The sequence below is a fragment of the Tenrec ecaudatus genome, chromosome 13, assembly GCF_050624435.1.
Source record: "Tenrec ecaudatus isolate mTenEca1 chromosome 13, mTenEca1.hap1, whole genome shotgun sequence".
Lineage (NCBI taxonomy): Eukaryota > Metazoa > Chordata > Mammalia > Afrosoricida > Tenrecidae > Tenrec > Tenrec ecaudatus.
Genome location: NC_134542.1, coordinates 63,364,274 through 63,388,326, shown reverse-complemented (window position 1 = coordinate 63,388,326; position 24,053 = coordinate 63,364,274).

Here is a 24,053-nt window from a genome sequence, read left to right as displayed (position 1 = left end):
CCTGCCGACACGAGAGTGGTACCTCAGCACAAGGTTGCTGTTGTTACGGGTGCTGTGCAGGTGCTTTCCTACGCAGGGCGACCCCGGTGAGACCAGCCCCACAGGATGTCTTAGACTACGATAGGCACAGGAGCAGGTCCCCTGGGCTTTCTGGGAGGCAAGAGTTTGACACGGAGCCCCCAAGGCTCACCTGGATTTGCTGGTGGAGCCCCTGTGGCTGGTTGGAACGGCTCACCTTTCAGCCAGCAGCTGAGCGCTTAACCATTGTGATACCAGGGGCCCTTACATACGCACGGGCAAAGCGTGCCCACACAGATGGCTATCCATGCCCAATGACTCTGGCTTCCCCCCGAAGAACCAGAGAGCCAGCAGCCTGTTCACAATAGACAAGTATGACACAGACACTGTCTCATTCTGCCAAGGATTTATTTCAGAGCAAGACCAGGTTCTACAGGAGGGAGCAGGCCAGTCTCCTTAGAGTGGAGACAAGCTGGGGGTGGGGTGGGGGCACAATTTACCAAGGAATGCTAATGACAAGGAGGAATATTCATGGTTGTCGGAGGTGGGGGTAGTGATTGGGGAGGGGAGAAACTTCTGATAAATTTGTGTGTTTTTTCTCAGTGGGATTTTCCAGCCTCTCAGTTCTGTCCCTAGCCTTCTTCCCTGAGGGGAGAGGAGCCTCACATTCTTTCTGGGCAGGGGGCGATGACTCATCTAGCTGCTTCCTGCTGGAGTGGGTCGTAGTGGGGGAGGCTTCTCTCCACCTCCTACCTGGCCCTGGCCTTAGGAGGTGCTGGACTCCACCACCCACTGGACAGACTGTTGACTGTTACATGGAAGAGCTTGCTTGATCCAGGGGGTCCAGTTGAGTGAGAATTAAATAAAGTACATCCATCTGGTTCTCTTAGCACTTGGATTTGGTTCACCTGTATAACGGATGAGACACATTTTACTTGGAAATTGAATAGGCCAAGTCCAAACATTAGCAGAGACACTGCAGTGGTAAGGAGTCCCAACTTGGCTAAGGTATTGGATATCGGAGATGAGTTTGAACTGGTGAGCTAAGCACGTTCCCTCCCAGGGGCACAGCAGGGGTGGGGTTTTGTAACCCTTAGTTGGTTTTCCATCAATGCCTATAACAAAACAGGATGGGCCAGACAAGAGGCCACAGGAAGCCCGAAGTACCGAGTAAGTCACTCTCGTGTTGGTGAGACATTTAATTGAGTTACCGGCTACATCCACGGTGACCTGGGGGTCTCCACAGGGTATGGGTATGGGTGGAGCAGAGGGAGCACCTCTACACCCGGAACCCTTCTCCATCGCCAATGACGTTGTGACCTCCTCCACACTCTTGAGAACGAGGGGCAGTCATGTGCCCAGTGGCCAACTTGTCCAGATTTGGGGCATGGTGTCTGGGCATACTGGCATGCTTCTACGGGGCAGCCGATTTTTCCAGCAAGGGTGCTGGACAGGCGTGTTGGAAGTGCTCCCGCCTTGCTCACCAGTAGCACTCCCTCCCTATTTCCCCTGGTGTTCCCACAGGCTGCCGGCTTACCTTGTGCAACAAGAGCTGGGGCTAGGATATGGGGTTTGATTCATACTGCCTTCTTTCCTTCAATTACAGGTGAACATGCAAGGCCTTAGGGTGGCTCTCACGGCCCCTGCTGGCATTCCCATTCTGAGGACCCCTTGATTTCCAGGGGGTCAGCTGGGCCTGGTGAATGTGGAGGTGGTCCCCCCATGCCTGTCCTGTAGCAATGACACTATTTCTTTCATTGGGGTGCAACAATGAGAAAATATAACCCAAACATCTCTCTGGGTTAAGTCAAAGGCCAAAGTCATATGTTTGAATTCTCTAAGGAAGGTGGAAGGATCAACTGAGAAGGGTCCCAAAGTTTTCTTTGCAGGCTTTAAGAGAGGCACATGCATGTTCAAAGGCCTCCCTCTTGACTTCTTGTAGTGGTAAGAAGGCTACCTGCCTGGAGGGGGGAGTGGGGGGGGAGAGGTTGCAGGGGTGGGGGAGGTTGTACTCCATTGGGAGAAAAGAATCCACCTCCATGAGATTGGGACAGCAGGAGTTCCTTTTCTCAGCTATTGAAATGGGTGCTACCTGCTCTCACCTCCTTTCAAGAGGGCATATTTTTTCTAGACATCTGAAGCACATTTGTGGACCGCCTCTTCGATATTTGTAAGTCTGGACAGACAGGACCTCTGACCACTCCCCTCCTGTTTTATAAAACAAATCTAGTTGTGAAATAGTCTCAGAGTCTAACTGCCATGAACTAGCCATTTCTCGCGCTCCCCTAGCTGATATGAGGGCCGGCAGTGTTATAAAAGAAGAGAGGCTGTTGAAAAACCTGTGCCTTTCAGGGTTTGTTTTTTTCCCCCCAGCAGTCATTCCAATGGGGAATTGGTAGGTATGGAAGTTTCTTGTCCCATGATGTCTATGAGGAGAGAAAACAAAGAGAAAGGGAGGGTATCTCTGGCCAGGAAGCCAATGCGAATGAGGGAACCAGGCTGCTTATCTCTCCTTTCGCTCCTTGGAGGCTTTGCCCGCTGCCCCCTGGCCTGGCATCCTCCTTGGACGGGGGTTCCCGGTTCCCTGGCAGGGGTTGCCTACCTTCCGCCTGCCAGCCTCCTCCTTGCGGCCTTCGATTCTCCAAGGTCCATGACTGCCGGCGCACCAGCCATGGCTAGGACAGAGTGCTCTGCCGTGAGCATCTTTGAAACACACAGCGCGGTTGACTTGGAAATGGGTTTCATGCCACCACACTCTCATCACGGGGTACATGGCTACCGCGCTCCAGGCAGGGAGGCCAGACCTTGGGAAGGGGCCCACAGGCTGTGCCATGTACTCTGCCTCATCCAGACAGCTGATGAACGGACCGAACCTCCAATCAGAAGTTTGCAGACAAGGAGGGAGATGGTGCCCAAGCACTCCAGAGGGCAGGTACAGGGGGATTCCTGGAGGGGGTCCCAGAGGCAAAGGGGACCAGACAATGTCAGCATCCATAGCCAGCCAGAGGGAGCCCAAGGAGAAAGGATCAAGGTTCCAGGGAGCCAAGGGCACACATTCATACCAAGCCATACCTGCACCTGGAGGGACCCCGGCTGAGACTGGGGAGAATTCTGCAGCACCTGCCATATGCTGGCACCAGGTATGCTCCTCTCTCGACATCCCTGGACTCCAGCTCCAGGTTCCTCTGCAGAATCGGAGAGTTAGAGGCTCGATCGCTTTAGCAAAGTAGAAATGTTTTACAAAGGTGCTGCATCTCACCTACCCAAGCATTTACTTCAAAGCAGGAGTGTATGTTCTGAGGGAGGAACGGGTCAGTCTCTTGGAGTGCAGATGACAGGGTGGTACAAAGCAGAGGTATTTATTCTACTTTCATAAATGTATGCTAACGAAGGGGAGGAATATGCATGATATTCTAGGGGAAGGAGGGGCGAATTCTGATAACCATGGTGTCCACCCCGTACTTTCCCTTATATGGTCAGGCCGGAAGTGTCATGGCGATCTCCTAGGTGATGGTAAACTGTCATGGCGCCAGTGGGTGTGACTTTTATTATTATAATGGGCAAGGAGGTTTCTCTGGGTCATTTCTTCCCTCGCTGCGCATGCTGAAGGTGGGAGGGCGCTCCCTAATCGCAGAGTCCTTGAATTGGTAAGTTTGACTGCAGTTTTATCAGCTGACGTCTTCTTGACTACTCCTTTGTTCTCAGGGTGTCCCAGCTTCCCAGTTCTGTCCCTAACATCTCTCACCCCCATGAGAACCCTGCGGCATGGATGATTTCACACGGGGAAGGCTGAGGCCCTGGGAGGTGGCACGTCGTGCCCAGGACTGTGCAGAAGGCAAGTGACCCAAAGCTCGCCTTTCCCTCTGCAGCCAGAGACATCTGGGGCCGAGACCTTGGCTGGGGCCAGAGAGGAGTGTTGGGGGCCTTTGGGAGATAGGAACAGTACTTTCTCCAGAAGCTGAGGGGTTCTGGGGCCCAGACTTGTGGGGAATAGAGGGCTGGAAGTCAACTGCCCTTCACGGGGGTTTGCTTTTCCGTCTGAGGGTGCTGATGCTGCCCAAGGCCATCTTGCCCTTGGGAGGTGTAAGTGCATCGGAACACCAGGCCTCCTAAAGGAAGAGGGAAATGCAGAGGGTGGTTGGATTACAAATAATAGCAGCGACCCTGCCAGGCAGAGTAGAAGTCCCCCCCTCCCCCCCATAGAGTTTCCAAGCTTGTTGTCCTTAGAGAAGTCACATCTTTGTGGGTTCCACCAAACCTTGAACCAGTGCGCCATCAAAAGAGCCCCCTGGGGCAAAATTACTCCCCCTGGCGACTATTTCTAGTAGTGGTAGCAGCAGAAGCAAGCCCAGGAGCCCAGAGGAGAAAGGGCCTAACGGGCCTCGGCAGGGTTCTTCGCAGGCACGGGATTCGTGTATGTATCATCTCTTTGCAAACAGACTCACATCCTTCTCTGACACACACATGTTGGTGGTGGTGTCAGGTGCAGTCCTGTAGCTTCCGACTCACAGCGACGTCTAGGAACAGCAGCAGGAAACACCGCCTGGTCCTGCGCCATCCTCACAACTGTTCGCTGGATGAGCTCTTCCACGCAGCCACTTTGTCAATCCACTTTGTCCAGTCTTCCTACTGTTCTGGCCCTTCTTGGTTTGCCCCATAGCGGGGGTTCAGGCTGCACTTCCTCCTTGCCGTGTGTCCCCAGGATTGTCCTCTGTTGCAGGCTGTGAGCTGTTGTCCGCCCTGCAGTCCTCCCTGTGCCTTTGCAGCTCCATGCAGGGACATCTTCCTCAGGGCTTGGCTTGCTGACATGGGCTCTAGACAGATCACCCCTCTCTCTTTTTCCTACTTGGTTTGCTTCTGTGTGGGCGTGATATGCTGACCCCTCATCCCAACCTGTAGGTTTAGCGTTGTGCTCTGTCACACATACTTCCAGGGAGGGGGTCAGTTTGGCTCCGGTTGGGGCCAGCCCTGTAGCCCAATCTTTTCATGCGTTCCTCCACGTGTTTACATTGCCCACAAGGTTTGCTGTTTTGTGTTGGGGTTTGTATGCACACTCCTGATTTTGTGGAGACATAACCAATACTCTCCCTGTGGGTGGGTGAGTGCCCTGCTCCCCCCATGCCATCTTCTCACTCTCACCCCACCCCCTTTTCTCCCTCTTCCTTCCCACCTTTCCCTTTCTTTGTGTTGGATTAAGATGCAGCTCCTTGGGTTTAGTCGGACCTCCACCGGACTGCCTGTACCTCAATCCGTATATTGTGAGATAAATGGCTTTTCTTCGACTGTGACTTTTTTTCACCTACTGTGCTGGGGACTTACATTGTACTTGGCCTTTTGTGATTGGCTGGCTTTGCTTAGCATAATTTCCTCCATCTCTTCCCATGAAATGATGTGCTTCGTGTGATCATCAGTGACTTTTGGTGTTGTGTAGTACTCCATTGTGTGTATGTGCCAGCTTACTGGTCCACTCGTGTGTATGTGCCAGAGTTTACTAATCCACTAGTCTACTGATGGAAATTTAGGTTGTTTCCAGCTCTTTGTGATTGTGAATTGCGCCGCAATAAACAGTGGAATGCAGACGGCTGGTTGTGGTCTACTTCTTACCTCTTCTGGGGCTATGCCCAGTAGAGGGATAGCTGGGTCCTTAGGTAGATCAATTTCCATTTGTTTTAGATATCGCCGGATCGATTTACACAGAGGCTGTACATATCTACACAACCACCAATAGTGAAGGAGAGTTCCTGTCTCTCCACATCCCCTCCAATATTTGTTGCTCTCTGATTTTCTGGTTTGGGCTAACCTCAAGGGTGTTAGATGGTATCGCATGGCAAACAGATCTGTCTTGGAAGAAGTACAACCAGAATGCTCCCTAGAGGCAAGGACGGTGAGATTTTATCTTACATACTGAGGATCTGTCATCAGGAGACACCTGTGCTTGGAGAAGGACAGCATGTTTGGGAAAGCAGTGGAGCAGGGAAAGGGAGGAAGGCCTTTGCCAAGATGGGTTAGCACGGTGGCTGCATCGAAGCACTCAAACATAAGGACACGTGTGAGGCTGGAGCAGGACTGGGCAGCGTTCCCTTGAGTTGTGCACAGGGTCGTAGTGAGAATAGGCCTGATGGCCCCTAACAACAGCAATAACGCCCTCTCTCTAGGATTGACCCAGCGCTTTACTCTGCGCTAGGGACTGCAAAGTCCGTATTTCCTCTAAATTTCATTACTTTTATATCATCGAACCCACTTAACCGCTGGGAGGAACGAAAGCTCACAGACATGGAGTGCGTTTACCAAAGCCACATAACTCATTCTTGATGGAACCTGGATTCAAACTCAAATCTGACTTCAAATCCCAAGCTCTTATTCATTTGCTATCCTGATATGATTTGTCATTAATATCTGCCAGCATGGGTGGTACTCTGAACAAATCATCATCTATCATAGTGCTTATGCATCAGGATGACAATAATACTAATATTTTAAAAAGACATCAGCTCTAGTCATCCACTTCAGAAGTATCAAAGCAGAGTCTCTGAGTGCAAGGCACAAGGCACTGGTGATCTGGATGCGTGCAGTTCAGTTGAGGTCTTGAGCTGCAGCCATCTTCCAAACCCCACTCTGGTGATTTTAATGTTTCTAGCACTGGCTGGACTGGACATTTTCTGGGTGAGTTAGAGGGTTCAGTTCTGCCATAGAGGACAGGGAGAGGGGAGAGAAGTTGGGGACTTTCACTGGACAAATTCCTGTGCAAGGTGCACCCACTGAGTTCAGGTGATTGTAGGAAGACAAGGTTAACCGAAAGGTGAGTCAAATGAAGGTCATGGCTTCAAAGAGGCTGCTCCTCCAGGGGGGTGAGGAAGAAAGAGGATATGAAATGTGAAAGGGAGAGTAATTCAAACCAGGCCGGTGGTTAGAAACTCAGACAGTGAGAAAGTCAGGCTTCCTCGTTAGTGTACGGCCAAGTTTGTGACGGCCAGAAGTAAAAAGGTCTGATGGCTTAAACACACCACTGATTGCTTCTGTAGGCAAGGAACCACAGCTGCTCTTTCAGGTTGGTGAGTGGCTTTTCTTAGGAGGTGATTCGGGGGCCCAAGCTCCTTCCATGGTGTGGCTCAGCCACACCCTGGGGCATCCAGTCAGAGAAAGGAGATCAAGAACAACCACTTTTTAGCCTTGGCTTTCTCGCCTTAGCCTTGTTGACACAGGCTAGGAGATGTTCACTAGACCAAACCCACTGCCTTTGACCTGATTCCTACTCATAACGATGAGGTTCTCTGGAAACGAAAAACCAAGAATGCCAGTGTGTGTATGGCTATAGAAAGAGATTCATACCAGAAATGTCTCCCTCACTTGTAGAAGTGGCTACATTCAGTTCTGTTAAAGTTCAAGGGTCATATGTGAACTAAAGACTGCGAGAGGCTGAGTGGGAAGCAGGAGGATGAAGTAGGAAGACCACAGGTTGATGGATGCTGGGCTGAATGAATCTGGGGTTGGCTCCTGGGACCGGAAAGGTGATAAAACAGGAAGTCGACAAGCCAGAGACAAGTCCCAAATGCAGCTAGCTCCCACACACTGTCAATTTAGACTAAGAGTAGGGCATGCTCTGAATGCAAACTCCCTCAGTCATATCAACGCTGTGACCAGATTAAGGAGGTTCATTCTCCCCACAACTGCTTGGGTACTTCTCAGGAGACTGTATCATGTGAGAATCTTGACCCATCCTTTTCAACATAACACCCGACCACAATAACCTTATATAGGGCTTCAGATACTGTAAATCTTTACAGGAGCAGACAGCCTCGTCTTTCTCAATTATATACTACCGGTAACTGTAGGAGCACTAGAAAATCTAGTTTTTATCTCTACGTAGTCTCTCTCCACCGAAACAAAAAGATAATACCATTTTGCTAACCAGCTACGATCAGCTAGCCTCTGTCACATCCTCTGCGAACCACCTCAAAATCTGTGTTCAGAGGAGAATGCTGTTGAATGCTCTTGGATAAGGTAGATTGCTGCTTCAAAATTAAATCTAGGTCCAACTAGTTGAGCAGTATAGGACAGGATGCCGGCAGCATCTCAAGGACTTTCCGTAGCAGAGTGGCATAGACAAAGACGGAGGACATGACCAGTGGTCCAAACCAGAAAGATGACCAGGCCTCATGTTCCAGAGCATGGCGGCCTGGGCTAAGATAACGAATTTAATAAATATCTGAGTTCCTTCTCTGGGTTACAGCAACAACCAAATTCAGCTTGGCTTAAAGAACGAGGAAATTCACTGGCTTCAGATAGTTGTGTATGCTTGCGGTGTGTTTTTTAGGGATGGGCTGGTCTTGGATGGAAGCCCCACATGTCAAGAAGATTTCAGTTTTTCTGCTCTGCTTCCTATTTCATCTGCCAGATAAATACCTTTGTCCAAAGAGCACCACCTTAGTGCACCCATTTTTATCCTTAAGCACCTATTTCATTAAAAAAGGGCATTTTATACCAAACACAGTGGAAGGATGTAACCTTGGAGTAAAGAACAATCCTTTAATCTGCTCACTTTTGGCCACAGTGCGCTCCAGCACAACCAGGCGGGGGGCCCAGCTCTTGGGGGTGTTTTGTTCTGTTGGAACCAACTCTACAACATCTAACAGCAACACAACTGGATGAAAAAATTAATTGCATTATTCTGGTTTTTTTTTGCATGGATTTACCTGAACGAGCGACACTTTCATCACAGGTGAGAACCTGTGTGTCTTGCACACTAAAGTGGAGGCCCACCCCACTCCTCAGGGACCAGGAGATGCGATCTTGCTCTACGTAAATACTAACTTCTTTTCTCTTGCCTAGTAGAGAAAGACAAAACTCTCGGGACTCGATCATCCATATTCAGAAAATAACCCCCCCACAACCTCTGAGTCTCCAACACCACAAGAGACTCTCCTTTTCCTCCAGGGTCCAACAACCAATGATGGCGTCTATGATCTCTTCAGAGAAGCAGAACTCTTCACATTTCATTCCTGCATTTTTTTCTTTACTCAAACACCAGGATCACACGCTTTCTTGGTGACCACCAAGAATGTCAGTGTCTATATTTTGGCTGGAAAAATATCACAGAGGCACATGATTAGGAATACCTAGTCTCACCCAAATGTACTGTCATTTCACCATTCTCTGCACTGAAGGGTCTTGTTGAGTTTCAGGTAATCATTTCAGTAGGACCACTCCCCAACTGCAGTGCTTCTTGAGAGGAATGGACCATGATGGACATGTCCATGATGGAATGGACAATGATGGGGTAGAACAGAGCACTAAGGCACATGGAAAATTACTGACAGAACTGAGCGTTTTCAGCTGGGGAAGAAAAGATCAAGATGAATCTCTCACACACCGGAGGACCAGCAAGTAAGGAATGCTTGATGTTCCTCTGCATACTTACTGAGCCAAAGGCCCAATGGAGAAAAATTAGAGAGTTCCTTACAGACTTCAATATTGGAAATGTTTGTGTATTTAAAAACTCTGTTTAAAACGGGTTGTTTGGGGACAGAGGTTCTTTGCTTTGAATAGGGATTGATATGTTCCAGTTCTGACATTTTTTGAAAGGGTAATGGGTTTTAGAATCAAAGCAAGCTTTGCATAGCTGAGGACTAGTCTCCCACGCCCTAGGCCAACCCAACAAGAAAGGGATCCAAGATACAAATGCAGCATAAACTCTAGGCACAAGAACATAGATGCCAAGTTTGTATTAGCTCTTGCTGGTCCCTCTCTGGAAACACTCTCCCTTCAATGAGGGCATCTCCTTGAAATGCCCTACTCAGCCACCCAGTGAAGGCTTCCTGGTGCCTCAAATGGGGAAGCCCTATCACAAATTGTGTGGGTTTCTCTTTGTTTATTTATCTTTCAAAATTGTTTTCAAATCCCCAACAATAGAAAATAATGCACTTTATGAAAATAGCAAATTGGCTCATATCTCTGGGCTCAAATCTAACTCTAGGTAGAAGCTTTGCGACAAAGGGGGATTTATTCAACCCTCTGCGCTTCTGTTGCCCACAGAGCAGGGAAAATCATACCCCTACCTCGCAGAGTTGTAAGATTCAATGAGCTAAGATAGGAAGGTACCTAAGGCAGTGCTCCATTAACTGTTGCTACAATAAAAATAACCATGATGGACGCATAGGAAAGTACAAATAAGAAAATCACCCATAATACTCAAAGACAACAAATCACCCCCTCAAAGACAACAAATGTTGATGTGGTTATTTCTTTAAATAGGGATCCCTGGTGGTGTCGTGGTTGCATGGTGGGCTATTCCACAAGGTCAGCAGTTTGGAAACCGCCAGCAGCTCCTTGGGAGAAAGACTGGGCTTTCCACTCCCATAATGTTGGGCTGCCATCCTCATGGTCGGCAGTTGGAAACCACCAGCTGCTCCGTGGGAGAAAGACTGAGCTTTCCACTCCCTTAAACAGTGACAGGCTCAGAAAGCTACAGGGGTCGCTACGATTCAGCAGGGACTCAGTGGCAGTGATTTTTTGCTGTCGTTAATGAGTTGCAGTCTTGGAAAGTCACAGGGGCAGTTCTGCCCTGTCTTGTAGGCCCCGATTAGTCATGGCAGTGAGTTTGTTTGTTTTCCTTTAACATGGCTATGTTCATACTGTAAATATAATTTATATGATTCTGCATCATACTTTTTTGCTTAACACCACAACATAAGCATTTTTCCAGCTTATTAACACTCCTCATAAGCATAATTTAAATGGTTATATGATGATTTACCATGTGGCTCTTCCATGGCCTATTAAATAATTATTTTCACATATATTTATTAAATAATTCTTTGGCATATTTAGGTTTATTTCCCATTCTGCCTATCATAAATAATGTCGGCGAATGTCTTCTCTCTGATAGCGTTCCCATTCCTTCCAGAACATTGTCTTTCTACCCGATAAGCGTCCTATCTTATCAGACACATTCCCATCAGCAGTGGGAACTGCTTGTGATTGGGGCCCAGATCGGAGCCTCACAAATACGGAAAGGGACTGTGACTTGAGTGATAGGCCATGTGTCCAAGGTTATTAGGCAATTTTAGTGAAATTAGGGTTGAAATTTTGGTGAGAGGAAAATGAAGTAGCAGGAAGATAAAATGAAACCTGGAAAGAAAATAACAATTGATGAGCCAAATACGCCTCGCATGTTCTGTCATTCGTATGCAGGGAGAAGTGGTACTGGTGGCGCAGAGGTTAAGCCCCTGACTGTTAACCAGCGGCTGATAGGGTGCAGCCTGCCAACTGGTTTGTGGGAGAAAGGATTAGCCGTACGCCTCTGTAAAGATGTACCATCGAAGCCCATGGGACAGTTCTGTTTGGTTCTTTAGGGTGGCTGAGTTGAAGGGAACTTGATGGCAATGTTTCTTTGTTTTTCTTTTTAAGCGGGGAGCGGGCAGGGAGCTACAGCGTGCTTCTCATCGGGAACTGGGACTAATCGGGAACACCCTGTCTTTCACGACTTCATGTTTCAGGCTGAATTTTACATCATGACAATCTCTTTGCAAAGGGTGGAAGCTGAACGTGGCTTTTCATCTAGATCTGAAAAGTATTAGCAGACTCCCCCGCCCTTTCAAACAGCATGCTTTACACACTGTTAGTTAGGGCTTGTGTCAACTTGCCTGGGCCAACACGCTCAGTAGTTTGGCACCGAGGCCATCTCTGAGCGCTGACCTAACATGCTGTAAACAACTGCAGGATGAGCTCTGCGGGGGCAGATTAGGGTGGAGTGAAACCTTTGACCCAGGTCATAGGTGTGATGATGTTTTCTTGGGGTGTGGTCTCCTTCACAGATGTGAGTAAGCTCTGAAGAGCCGACTCACTTCTTCCTGCTCTGGGTCTTACATCTAGTTCCTTTGACTTGAGCCAACAGTGCTCCCTCTTGCCTGCCAACCCCGGAAGCCATCAGAGCCTGCCCTCCGACCTGCTGACCTTGGGGCCTTTCCTTTCTGCCTCCTCCAGCTGTGGCATTCCTCTGAGGTGAACTCATAAGCGCAGCTGCAAGAATGAGCTCAAATACATGAAGGATTGGGAAGATGACACAGACAGGCAGTGTTTTGGTCTGTGAGCCAGCATTGACTGGACGCCACCTACCACCACCACCAAAACCTTATACTTCAGACCTCACTGCAGTTTCTGATTTAGCTATGGGTTGTGGCAGTGCAGTGGTTATGAGCTGGAGTTCCATTGGAAAGTTCAGCAGTTCAAACCCACCAGCTGCTCCACTGGAGAAAGATGGGATTTTCTACTCTCATAAAGAGTTACAGCCTCAAACACTCTCAGGGACAGCTGCATGCTGTCCTTTAGTGTTGTTATGAGTTGGCATCGACTCGATGGCAGTGAGTGAGTGAGTGAGCGCTTGATGATTTGCATTTCTAACAAGTCTTGGGTAATGTAGCCACATCGAAGAACCAATTCATTAGAGGTCAGATGGTTTTTAAGGCCAGTGGTGTTTAAGAACAAAAGCCTTCCTTGTTGAAAGCCACAGGGAATGCAAATTGTCTTTTATAATTTGTTTCCAGGAGGTGTGAGATGCTATAACTGGGGTCATTTAAGTTGAGGTATTTACCATGGGAACTGGGCACCTAATGTAGGACATAGCCAAAATCCCAAGGGCAAGGGCAATTAGAGTTACCAAACTCATTACGAATAGGCCACGAATCAAAATTCTGCCTCATCTTTTCATCTGATAGATAAACTTCTCCAGTGAAGAAGTAAAAATGAGAGATACTGTCTATGAGACAAATGTTTGCCTTCTATTCTCTGGTTCAGGGCTTAGGAAAATACCTATACAATGGAAACTATTCCAGGGAATCCAGGGCGGGTGATCCCTCAGGACCAGGGGTGTGAGGGGCGATGCTGGGAGGGTGGAGGGAGAGTGGGTTGGAAAGAGGGAAGAGATTACAAGGATCTACATGTGACCTCCTCCCTGGGGGATGGACAACAGATAAAGGGTTGAAGGGAGACGTCGGACAGGGAAAGATATGACAAAATAATAATTTATAAATGATCAAGGGCTCATGAGGGAGGGGAGAGCAGGGAGGGAGGGGAAAAAAGAGAAAAGAGGACCTGATGCAAAGGGCATAAGTGGAGAGCAAATGCTTTGAAAATGATGAGGGCAGTGAATGTACAGATGTGCTTTACACAATGGATGTATGTATGGATTGTGATAAGTTGTATGAGCCCCTAATAAAAAAAGGAAATTATTCATTTCCCACCTCAGGATAGACCTCTCAAGTAGCCCTGACATCACCCCAGATGCCGGAAAGGAATCTGGCAGGTGGAAGTAGAGGATTGGTCGTCTTTCCAGTAGAAAAGTGGCCACCTTCACATCACTATTATGGTTGTACATGTGGGTTACTTTTAAAGATGCTCTGATGAAACTTCTGGAAAACTTAAAAGATTAAAGGGGAGGACCCAGGAATGGAAGGGGAATGAAAACATCATTTCTTAAGTGTTCATTTTATTCAGTGTGGAGACCTTAATGTGCAATGGCGTTACCAAAGTTAAGGTTCCCTGCTTCCACTCCTAACAGTCTCCGGTGGGCAGAGTGAGTGGCTCTGCTCCATGTGGTCAGTAAGAGACCCAGGAGTCGCTGCCAGCAAGCAGCTTCACACTGTTTGATATGGTACCAGTCCACGGACCAACTGCTGTGGGAGGGGAAGGAGATAGTTTGGCCATTATATCAATGGTGGTAGGGAAAGGCTTACAAACACAAACAACCCTTACTGCCAAACCCAAACCAAAGCCACCGTTGTCATGTCTCTGTGACTCATCGTGGACCTATAGGACAGAGGACAATGCTCGACAGGGATTCCGAGTTGTAAATATTGACAGAAGCAGAGTGCCACCGGTTAGCAGCTACTGGTCCAACAGCAGGCCCCTTCACTGGCCACGCATGCTAGCTATCCTTCCTACAAAATCCTTAAAGACCGGTTGCCATGAGGCAGTTTGGACTAATGGCAGCCTCAGGTGTGTCCGGGTAGAATTTACTTCATTGGGTTTTCAACGGTGATTTTTCAGCCCTTTCTTTAACTTTTGCATTTGGAGCTAAGCATGCTTACCACTTGAGCCACCTAAGGACAAATTTCCTTTCACAAGAACTTTGTAAAACCGGACAGCTTCAGTTTCATGTAAATGAACACAGGAAGAAAATAGTCCCCCAGAGTTCTTGAATTTAGAATCTTGTGTCTACTTGAAGCGTCCCTTACTCATGATAAGGAATTTTAGGGACTGGGAATAGCAGACGAGGGTCAGTACTTGAGACTGAGCTCCACTTAGAAGCTGCTGGAACTCCAGGAAGGCAAGTTGCATGGCCGACAGATGCACCTGGGTTTGAATTGGGGCGGAGGCTCTTACTAGTTTGTGACTAGGGGCAAGTATTTTCATTCTCAGGGCTTCCGCTCCCGAGTATTGTTTGGACTCCACCAGCCCACCACCTCCTTGGCCTCACCTGCAGGGACCTCTTGCGGGGCTCTCTGCTCCCTTGGCAGGGACCTGGCCTGGGATCCTCAGCTCCTCCAAAAGGGTCCTGATCTGGGGTCCTGAGCTCCCCCTGAAGGTTCTATTGTGTGTGGCACTCAGTTTCCTGGGCAGGGTAGGTCCTGGTCTGGGTGTGGCTGGTTTCCTAGCATTAGAAAGCCATTGTTAAGAGCTTGTTGACCTTCTTATTTGATAGATGATGAAACAAAATTAACCAACGTTGGATATTTATAATGTCTTTGTAATCCAGCCCCAGTACTTTCTCATTTAGAGATTGTTTGTATCACATCTGGTTTACACATGTTATGTTCTCATGAAATGCATCTCATTTCTATTGAGAAACACTGACTATTTTAAGAGCCTACACAAAGTAATCATATGCTATCTCTGGAAATGATTGAACGTTGACCAATTCTTTTTGGTACTGTGACTCTGCATTTCTTCCATCTTTTTCCTTTTATTTTTTGATACTTCCTGCTTTATACAATATTTTTCACATGGAATCCTTTGATATTGTAACTTAAGGCTTGATTTTTTCCCACTTCATTCAGCATGAGAAATGCTGAATGTATTCTACCTTTTCTAACTCCAGGCCTTTGGACCTTTCATTATTGTACTTTGTCTCCTTCTGTTGCCCTTTGAAATCTTCCGTTCCTCTCTTACTTCATCATTTCTTCCTTTGTTTAGCTTCTCTATGTTCTAGAGCAAGTCTCAGCATCTCTTCTGACATCCATTTGGATCTTTTCTGTTCCGTCTTTTGAATCATCTTTTGCTTTCTTCATGTATGATGCTTTTGATATTATCCCATAACTCGTCTGGCCTTTAGTGTTCATTGTGTTAAATCTGTTCTTGAGATGGTCTTTAAATTCTGATTGGCTGTACTCAACCTCAGACGCCAAGGCTGGTAAAACTATTCCATGTCTTCACCTTTGCCATTGGTGCTTTGTGGGTCAGTGTGAACACTAGTCATAGTAACTGGTCTTCCGGTTGTGAGGTATGGTCCGGGGGACCCTGGCTCATAGTGACTCCATGCAGCAGAAGGATAACAATGCCCAGGCCTGCATCCCTCCCAGGATGGTTCTGCTGTAGCATTACTATATTGGCACCCACAGCATTGTATTTCAGGAGAGATCTTCAAATTCTTTTTTGACTGAGAATGGGACACCATTCTACTTCAATTGGTCATTCCTTGTCTAGCAGAGTATATGACTGTCTGATTCAAAATATCAGTCCACTGCAGCTCACTGATACCAAGGATATCAACCTTTATGCTTCCATTTTGTTTTGGATGATTTGAAATGTTCTTAGAGCCATACTTAATACATTCCTCATTCTGGTCCTTACTGGGTGTTAGCAGTACTTTCTTCTTATTTTGAATTGTGCCCCACCAGCAAATGAAGGGCCTAGAGCGTCACACTGTTCACGTAATTAAGGTAAGCTCTACTTTGAGGAAGCAGCTCTGCCCCCAGCTGTATGTTGCGTGCCTTCCCGCCCGAGGGACTCATCTTGCACTGTATCAGCCAATGTTCCATTGATACTCACAAGGTTGTCAGTGGCCAAGTTTATCAAAAGTGGATTGCCAACTTCTCCTTCATAGTTTTAGTCTTGAAGCTCCCTTGCAACCTGTCTGTTATGAGTGACCTTGCTGTCATTTGAAGTACCAAGGGCAGAGTTCCAGATTACAGCGATGCACAAGGCACCGCGGTATAATGAACTGACAGCAATTCACACTGTGCTGAAGGCATTGCTGAAAAAATAAGACTCCAAGAAATGATGAAATGAAGACGAAGCCATTTCAATAAACAGATGGCAGCATTGGAGGTGCTTACTGGTGTATGCTAAGGCATTTGGAAGATAAGTACCAGGCCAACTAACTGGAAGAGATCCATATTTATGCTCATTTCAAAGAAAGCTAGTTCAACAGAAAGCAGAAATTATAGACCCTATCATTACTCTCCCTCTACCTGCAAACTAAGCCACCGCCATGGGATTGAACCATTTCTCATAGAGACCTACACATATATATGGTCTCTTAGACTATAAATCTTTCTGGAAGCAGAGAGCCTCATCTGTCTCCAGAGGACTGGCTGGTGGTTTTGAACCGTTGGCCTGGTGCTTAGCAATCCAAAGCTTGTCCCACAGCTCCACTAGAGCTCCTTGTTCTCCCATGCAAGTAAAATGTTGCAGAAGATCATGAAAAAAGGTTGTAGGAGTATCTTGTACATGGAGATTCCAGAAATTCAATTTGGATTCAAAAGGGGAATTGGAATGAGGGATATCATTACTGACATCAGATGAATTGTGACTGAAAGCCAAGAATTCCCCAAAGATGCTTCCTCGTGTTTTATTGATTATGCAAAGATGACTGACTGCGTAGACCATAGCAAATTGTGGCTAACGTTGCAAAGAATGGAAATTTTATAGCAGTTAATTGTGCTCATGCAGAATTTGTACACAGACCAAGAGGCAGTCTTTCAAACAGAAGAAGAGGATACTGCATAGCTTAAAATCAGGAAAGGTGTGGCGGGTTGTATTCTTTCACCAAGCTTAACCTGCATGCTGATCAAATGGTGCAAGAACCTGGACTATATGAAGAAGAAAGTGGCAGCAGGATCGGATGAACCTTCATTAAGGACTTTCTTTGATGCTAATGATGCAGCCTTGTTTGCTAAAAGTATAGGGGACTTGAAGAACTGAATATAGATTACACCTCAACATAAAGGAAACAAACAAACAAACTTACAACCGGGCCAGTTAGTAACATCCTGACAAACAGAAAAGATTTAAGTGGTCCAGGATTTAAACCGTCAATATCCACGGAAGCAGCCGTCAGAAAACAAATGCCATATTGCATTGCATAGCGCTCCTGCAAAAGAGCTCTTTAAAATGCTAAAACTCGAAGATGTCACTTTGAAAAGTCAGGTCTCCTACACATACTCAGCATGGTAGTTTGGCTCGCCTTCTCTGCATGGGAGAGCTGGAAAGGGGATACAGAAGTGGGTGGTACCTCTGCTCTTCAGGCTTCGTGAATGGCTGGAGATGCTGTCACCGAGCTGGGCACAGTAAGAGTAAATAGATGGTAGGACTGTGAAGCAACAGAAGGTGGGCGGAAGTCCTGAACTTTAGAAGTCATAGGAGCATAATTACCATAATAGTAATTGAGCAGGGTGGTTGAGCTGCAGAGGCTGCTATGATTAAGAGAACACTACACTCTGTGGATAAAATAGTCGGGCAACAATGAGTATTCTCCTCAATATGTACCGTCAAAGGAAACCAGGGAAGGATGATGGGGAAGCTGGAAGCAGTTCCCCCAACAAAAAGTCACCATTGTGTGCCCATTTCTAGGCCCGAGTCTATTTTGGAGTTTAGAGCGTACTGGTTGAATAAAAGACGTATTCCTTGACAACACGATGACGGAGGTAGTTCTTCCGTAATCTATGGCCATCTACCAGTGTAACGGATTACTAGGAAACTCAGTAGTCAGCACACAGATATTACACTGGCACAGTGTCATGGTGGACATTGATTTCCAGAGATCCCAATATCATCAGAATTCTCCCCACCTTTTAGGATGGGGGGCATAGTAAGGCCAAATAACAAATAGAGTCATGGTCACAGACACATCTGGTGGTCATTTCCCCAGATCCCCGAGTACATAATTAGAAAAGACAATCTTAGCGCCAGCCTTTTATCAGATCCCTGCTCAACTGCATCTTCTCTCTGGCACCATTTCTTGAAAAGCCATTGGGTGGGACGTGAATTGGCATACCCGACACTTCCCCACCCTTTGAAGGGCAGTGAAAGCGGTGGCCTGAGGGTGAGGAGACTCTCAAATAGACGCAAAGGAAAGAGATGACGAGGATTAGCTGCGGCTACAGGACCAACTGCAGGGATGGGGCTGCGAGTCATCCCACTGAGCTGCCTTCTACATTTTGTTCCCAAAAGAGGGCCCCCTGAATCACAAAAGTTATATTTTTATTAAATAATTATATCGAGGTGGTAAGTAGTTTTTAACAATTGTGGTTCACTAAGGTGATATGATAAATTTTATGTCCTACTTTACTTGCCTACAGCCAACCAAATCCTTTAGATTGCTCTTGAAGTTGGGAATATTTACAACAGGAAGCAAAAGATCATAAGGGAGTCCGGTGTGTTCTTTCCTGGAGGAATTTGCCTTTGGGCATCAACCTGTGCATGCAAGTTTATTGCCATCTGGGATGTGGTGCGGGGTGGGGGTGGGGCATAGATAGATAGACCGATAGATAGTTATCAAAGTGCGTATCCTCACTGTTTTTGGAGGATCCTTACTTTGTTTGGTGTGTGGGCTGAGGGTGGGTTGAAGTTGGTATCTAGGGGTGTGTGCTATGTGACCGCCTCTGAGACTGCCTAGCAAAAATCAAGAGATAGCTTAGAAAATATACATATGGACGATTCAGTGGAATTAGGGAAGAAAACTGGCAACATATGTGGGATATCATTTTTAGCATTCATCACAAAAGCATGGCTGGAAGCCAGAAGATTCCATTAGACCAGCCAATTACCACCAGTCCAAGAAAGCATCAAATATTGCCCTCCAGGGACCAGCCTGGGGGTGAACCTCAGCGGCTCTCCAGTGACAGCATCTAACGAGAGAGATCCTTGTTCTTTCTACAACCCCGCACGTCCCTTGCTGCCGTCATCAGTTGGCAAGAGAGGAGGTGGTTAGAAGAGAATGTCTGCATATGGTACTAGCTACTGCATGGAAACTGGACTGATAACATTATGGCCTTTTGCTGTCGAGTCAAATCTGACTCACAGTGACCCGGTAGGACAGAGTAGAACTACCCCATAGTTTCCAAGGTTGTAAATCTTTACAGAAGCAGACTGCCACCGTCTCCGTAAGCACTTAACTACTGAGCCATCAGGGCTGCTAGGTCACATTGTAGAAACATTATTTTATTGTCATGACTGTAGCTGAAGTCCGTAGGGTTAAAATTTCCACCACTAGAGATTCCCACCGTCAAATCAGCGAATGCCCATTTTTATGCTCTCGGGACAGCTGTTCGTTGCGTCTCCACCAGTGGAGATACAGACTTGGAATCAAGGTATGAAATACAGACTGTTCCATCTCCCTTTCCAGTTTTACCAATGTATATTCGTTTGTAAGATTTATTCATTAAATAATTCTACCTTGCAGGGCTGAATAGGGCAGAGGTTGTACACTGGTACATATGGGGGCTGGAGGCACAGGGAATCCAGGGTGGATGATACCTTCAGGACCAAGGGTGTGAGGGGCGATGCTGGGAGAGTGGAGGGTGAGTGGGTTGGAAAGGAGGAACTGATTACAAGGATCCACATGTGACATCCTCCCTGGGAGAGGGACAGCAGAGAAGGGGGGAAGGGAGACTCCGGATAGGGCAAGATATGACAAAATAACAATGTATAAATTACCAAGGGCACATGAGGGAGCGGGGAGCGGGGAGGGAGGGGAAAAAAAAAGAGGACCTGATGCAAAGGGCTTAAGTGGAGAGCAAATGCTTTGAGAATGATTGGGGCAGGGAATGTGCAGATGTGCTTTATACAATTGATGTATGTATACGTATGGATTGTGATAAGAGTTGTATGAGCCCCTAATAAAATTTTTTTTAAAAAAGAAAAAAATATATTCTACAACATTCAGATAGGTCTACCCCTAGTCTCACCAACTACAGATACTATTAACAATAGCATTAAAATTTAATGAAGTACTTTGGCTTTTTCTTAAGCATAGGGTTTTATCAACCACAAATTACATTTACTTTGACTTGGAGCTGTGGTTGAGGGAGAGTATGATTATTTTAGCTCTTGTAATATTTAAATTGTGCGTGGACCACTCTTCCAAGAGCAAATGATCCATTTGAAGACGCCTAAAGAATAGTTGAAGGGTCCCTCACGGTTAAGAATGGTTAAGCACTTGACTGCTAGGTTGCAAAGGTCGGCTGTTCAAATCTACTGGCTGCTCCAAGGGAGAGACGTGTGCCAGTCTTCTTCCATTAAGATTCCAGTCTTGACCTCCCCCCAACTACCATGATCCGAATTCTACCTTGCAGGGCTGGATAGGACAGAGGCTGTACACTGGTACATATGAGGGTTGGAGGTACAGGGAATCCAGGGTGGATGATACCTTCAGGACCAAGGGCGTGAGGGACGATGCTGGGAGAGTGGAGGGTGAGTGGGTTGGAAAGGGGGAACTGATTACAAGGAGCCACATGTGACCTCTTCCCTGGGAGAGGGACAGCAGAGAAGGGGGGAAGGGAGACCCCGAATAGGGCAAGATATGACAAAATAACGAGGTATAAATTACCAAGGGCATATGAGGGAGGGGGGAAAGGGGAGGGATGGGGGGAAAAAAAAGAGGACCTGATGCAAGGGGCTTAAGTGGAGAGCAAATGCCTTGAGAATGATTGGGGCAGGGAATGTATGGATGTGCCTTATACAATTGATGTATGTATATGTATGGATTGTGGTAAGAGTTGTTGGAGTCCCCTAATAAAATGTAAAAGAAGAAAAGAGAAAAAAAATGATTAGGGCAAAGACTGTACAGATGTGCTTTATACAATTGATGTATGTATATGTATGAACTGTGAAAAGAATTGTATCAGCCCCAATAAATTGTTAAAAAAAAAAAAAAAAAAGAAAGAAAACCAGCACAGGGCAATGATCAAACAGCATCTCGGCTACATTAAATGAACATGCAATATTTAAAAAAAAAAAAAAGATTCCAGTCTTGAAAGCCCTAGGCAGCATTTCTACACTGCCCTTCACATGGCGACCGGGCGGAGTAGAATCAGCTCGATGACAGTGGGTTTAGTGCTAACAGCTGTCCCAAGAGTATACAGTACATGAACTTATTTAGGTATCATAAGAACTCAAGGATATAGAGGTGCATGTCATTAAAATGTTACTCCAGATGATGCTGAGGTGCAGAGAGGTTGGTTGCCTAACTTGTGGCAACTTAATATTTAAGGAGAATTATCAAAAGAAGACACTTTTGTGAAGACATGGAGTAAGCTTAAAACTCACAGGTGGATTTGACTGCCCTGAGAATTTGCCTCTTTTTCAAAGATCTTCAACCCAGACAGTAACTATCATTTCTTTCTCTTTACATGCTGCTCTTGTTGTAAGAGCCACTTCCAACTCAGAGGGAACCTGGGTCCAGAGGAACACAACACCGCTCGGCCTTGCGCCATCTTCACAATTGTTATGTTTGAGCGCATTGCTGCAGCCGCCTTGTCAGTCCTTCTCACTGGGGGTCTTCCTCTTCTTCAATGATCCTCTTCTTTACCAATCATGATGTCCCTTTTTGGGGGCAAGACTCTGTTGATGACATGGCCAAGGTATGTGAAATGAGGGCTGGCCATTCTGGCTTTGTAGGAACACTGACCGTCCTTCCCAGGCTGATTTGCTTGTCTGTCTGGCAGTCCATGGTACTTGGAACAGGCGTCACCGACACCATAGTTCAAGTGCATCAATTCTTGTTCTGTCTTCCTTATTCATTGTCCGACTTTCACAGGTGTATGAGGTGATTGAAAATACCAATGCAGGCACACCTTCGTCTTCAGAGTGACAGACATCGGTTCTCTCGAACGCTTTAAAAAGATGTTGTGCAGCAGAATTGCCCAATGAAATCCGTAACTTGGTTTCTTGACTGCTGCTTCCATGAGAGGTGATTGTGCATTCAAGTAAAATGAAATCCTTTAATGCCCCAATCTTTTCTCCATTCACTATGAGGCTGTCCATTGTTCCAATGGAAAGATTTCTGTTTTCTTGACTTTGAATTGTAATTCCTTTTGAAGGCTGCAGTTCTTATTTCAAATCCTGGTCATTTTTAGCAAGCAAATCTGGTCATTTGCATATTGTAGGTCCTTAGTGTACCTTCCTTCAATCTTATTGTCGAATTCTTCTTTAGATAGTCTATCTAGCTTCTTGGATTATTTGCTCAGCATACAGATTGAATAAGTCTGGTGAAAGAGTACAACCCTGATGTACGTGATTCCCAATTTAAAACCACACAGTATCCCTTCGCTTGGTTTTGATTACTGCCTCTTGGTTCATGTACAGGCTCTGCGTGAGCACAATTAAATGTTCAGGAATTCCAGTTCTTTCCAATGCTATCCATAGTGTATCCAACAATTGAATGCCTTTGCATTGTCAATAAAACACAAGTAAGCATCTTTCTGGTATTCTCTGCTTTCAGCCAAGATCCATCTACTGTCAGCAATGATACCCCTCATTGCACATCCTTTCCTAAATATGACTTGATTTTCTGGCAGTTCCCTGAAAATGTCCTACTATAGCCATTTCACATTTATCTTCAGCAAAATTTTATTTGCATGTGAAATCAATGTTCAGTTATTTGTCCAATAATTTCTGCATTCTATTGGGTCACCTTTCCTTGAAATGGCACAGATATGACTCTCTCAGTTGGTTGGCCAGGTCTTCCAACTTTCTTGACAGAGACTAGTGATTCTTTCCAGGGCTGCAACATTTCTGTTGGTGTTCTCTCAATTCCCAGAGCCTTGTGTCTTTTCCAAATGTCTCTAGGACAGCTTGGCCTTCTACTTTCAGTACCATTGGTTCTTGATTGTATGCTACCCCTTGGAATACTTGAATAGAGATTGCATAGTGACTCTATATATTATTTCCATCTTCGTTTGATGCTTCGTGCATCATCCAAAAATTTTACCCTTAGAATCCTTCATTAATGCAACTTACGGCTTGAAGAACTGAAGCCTTTCTTTCGTTCTTTCAGCTTGTTCTTTCGTTTTTTCTTTCATCCTTTCAGCTGCACTTGTTCTTGCCTTTGGTTTTCTAATGGAAGGTCTTTGCACATTCCATCATAACGCCCTTTCCTTTGTTCTCTAGAGTGGCCCTTATAAAAGTTTCTGTCGTCAGTGACCAATTCCTCAAAAGTGAACCACCTCTTACTTCCTACTGGTGTCTAATTATCCTTCTTACATAGGAGTTTTATAGTTTGGGGAAAACGAGAATAAGTCTAAAAGTATTACTAGTAGGGCTCCAGTTAATTCATGGTGACTAAATTCTAATCAAACATGTATCAACATGGCTCTGGGATCAGTGGATGCTTGCAGACAAGTTCTCTTACCTTGGTCTTGTTAAACCCAAACCAGACCAAACCTCCTCCCACGGAGAGAATTCTGACTCATAGTCACTCTGTAGGACAAAGCAGACTGCTGCTTGGGTTTCTGAGGCTGTGGATATTTATGGAAGCAGACAACCTCATCTTCCTCTGGGCAGTGGGCTCAAACCACTGACTGTTTAGATAGCAGCGCAGTGCTTAACTTGATGCGCCACCAGGCCTCCTGGTCTTGTAAAGGTGTCTTTGAAAAGTCCCTTTGAAACAGTGGCCATTGAGATCAGTTGGGTCAGTTAATTTCACAGCAAAGAGGCCAGTTCAGAATGTTGTGTGCCACTTTTGGGGGTGGGGTTGTTGTTCTAAAGGAGTGCTCTTGTTATATTTCTTGAAGGACACAGCATGATCCCTGGAGCTTATT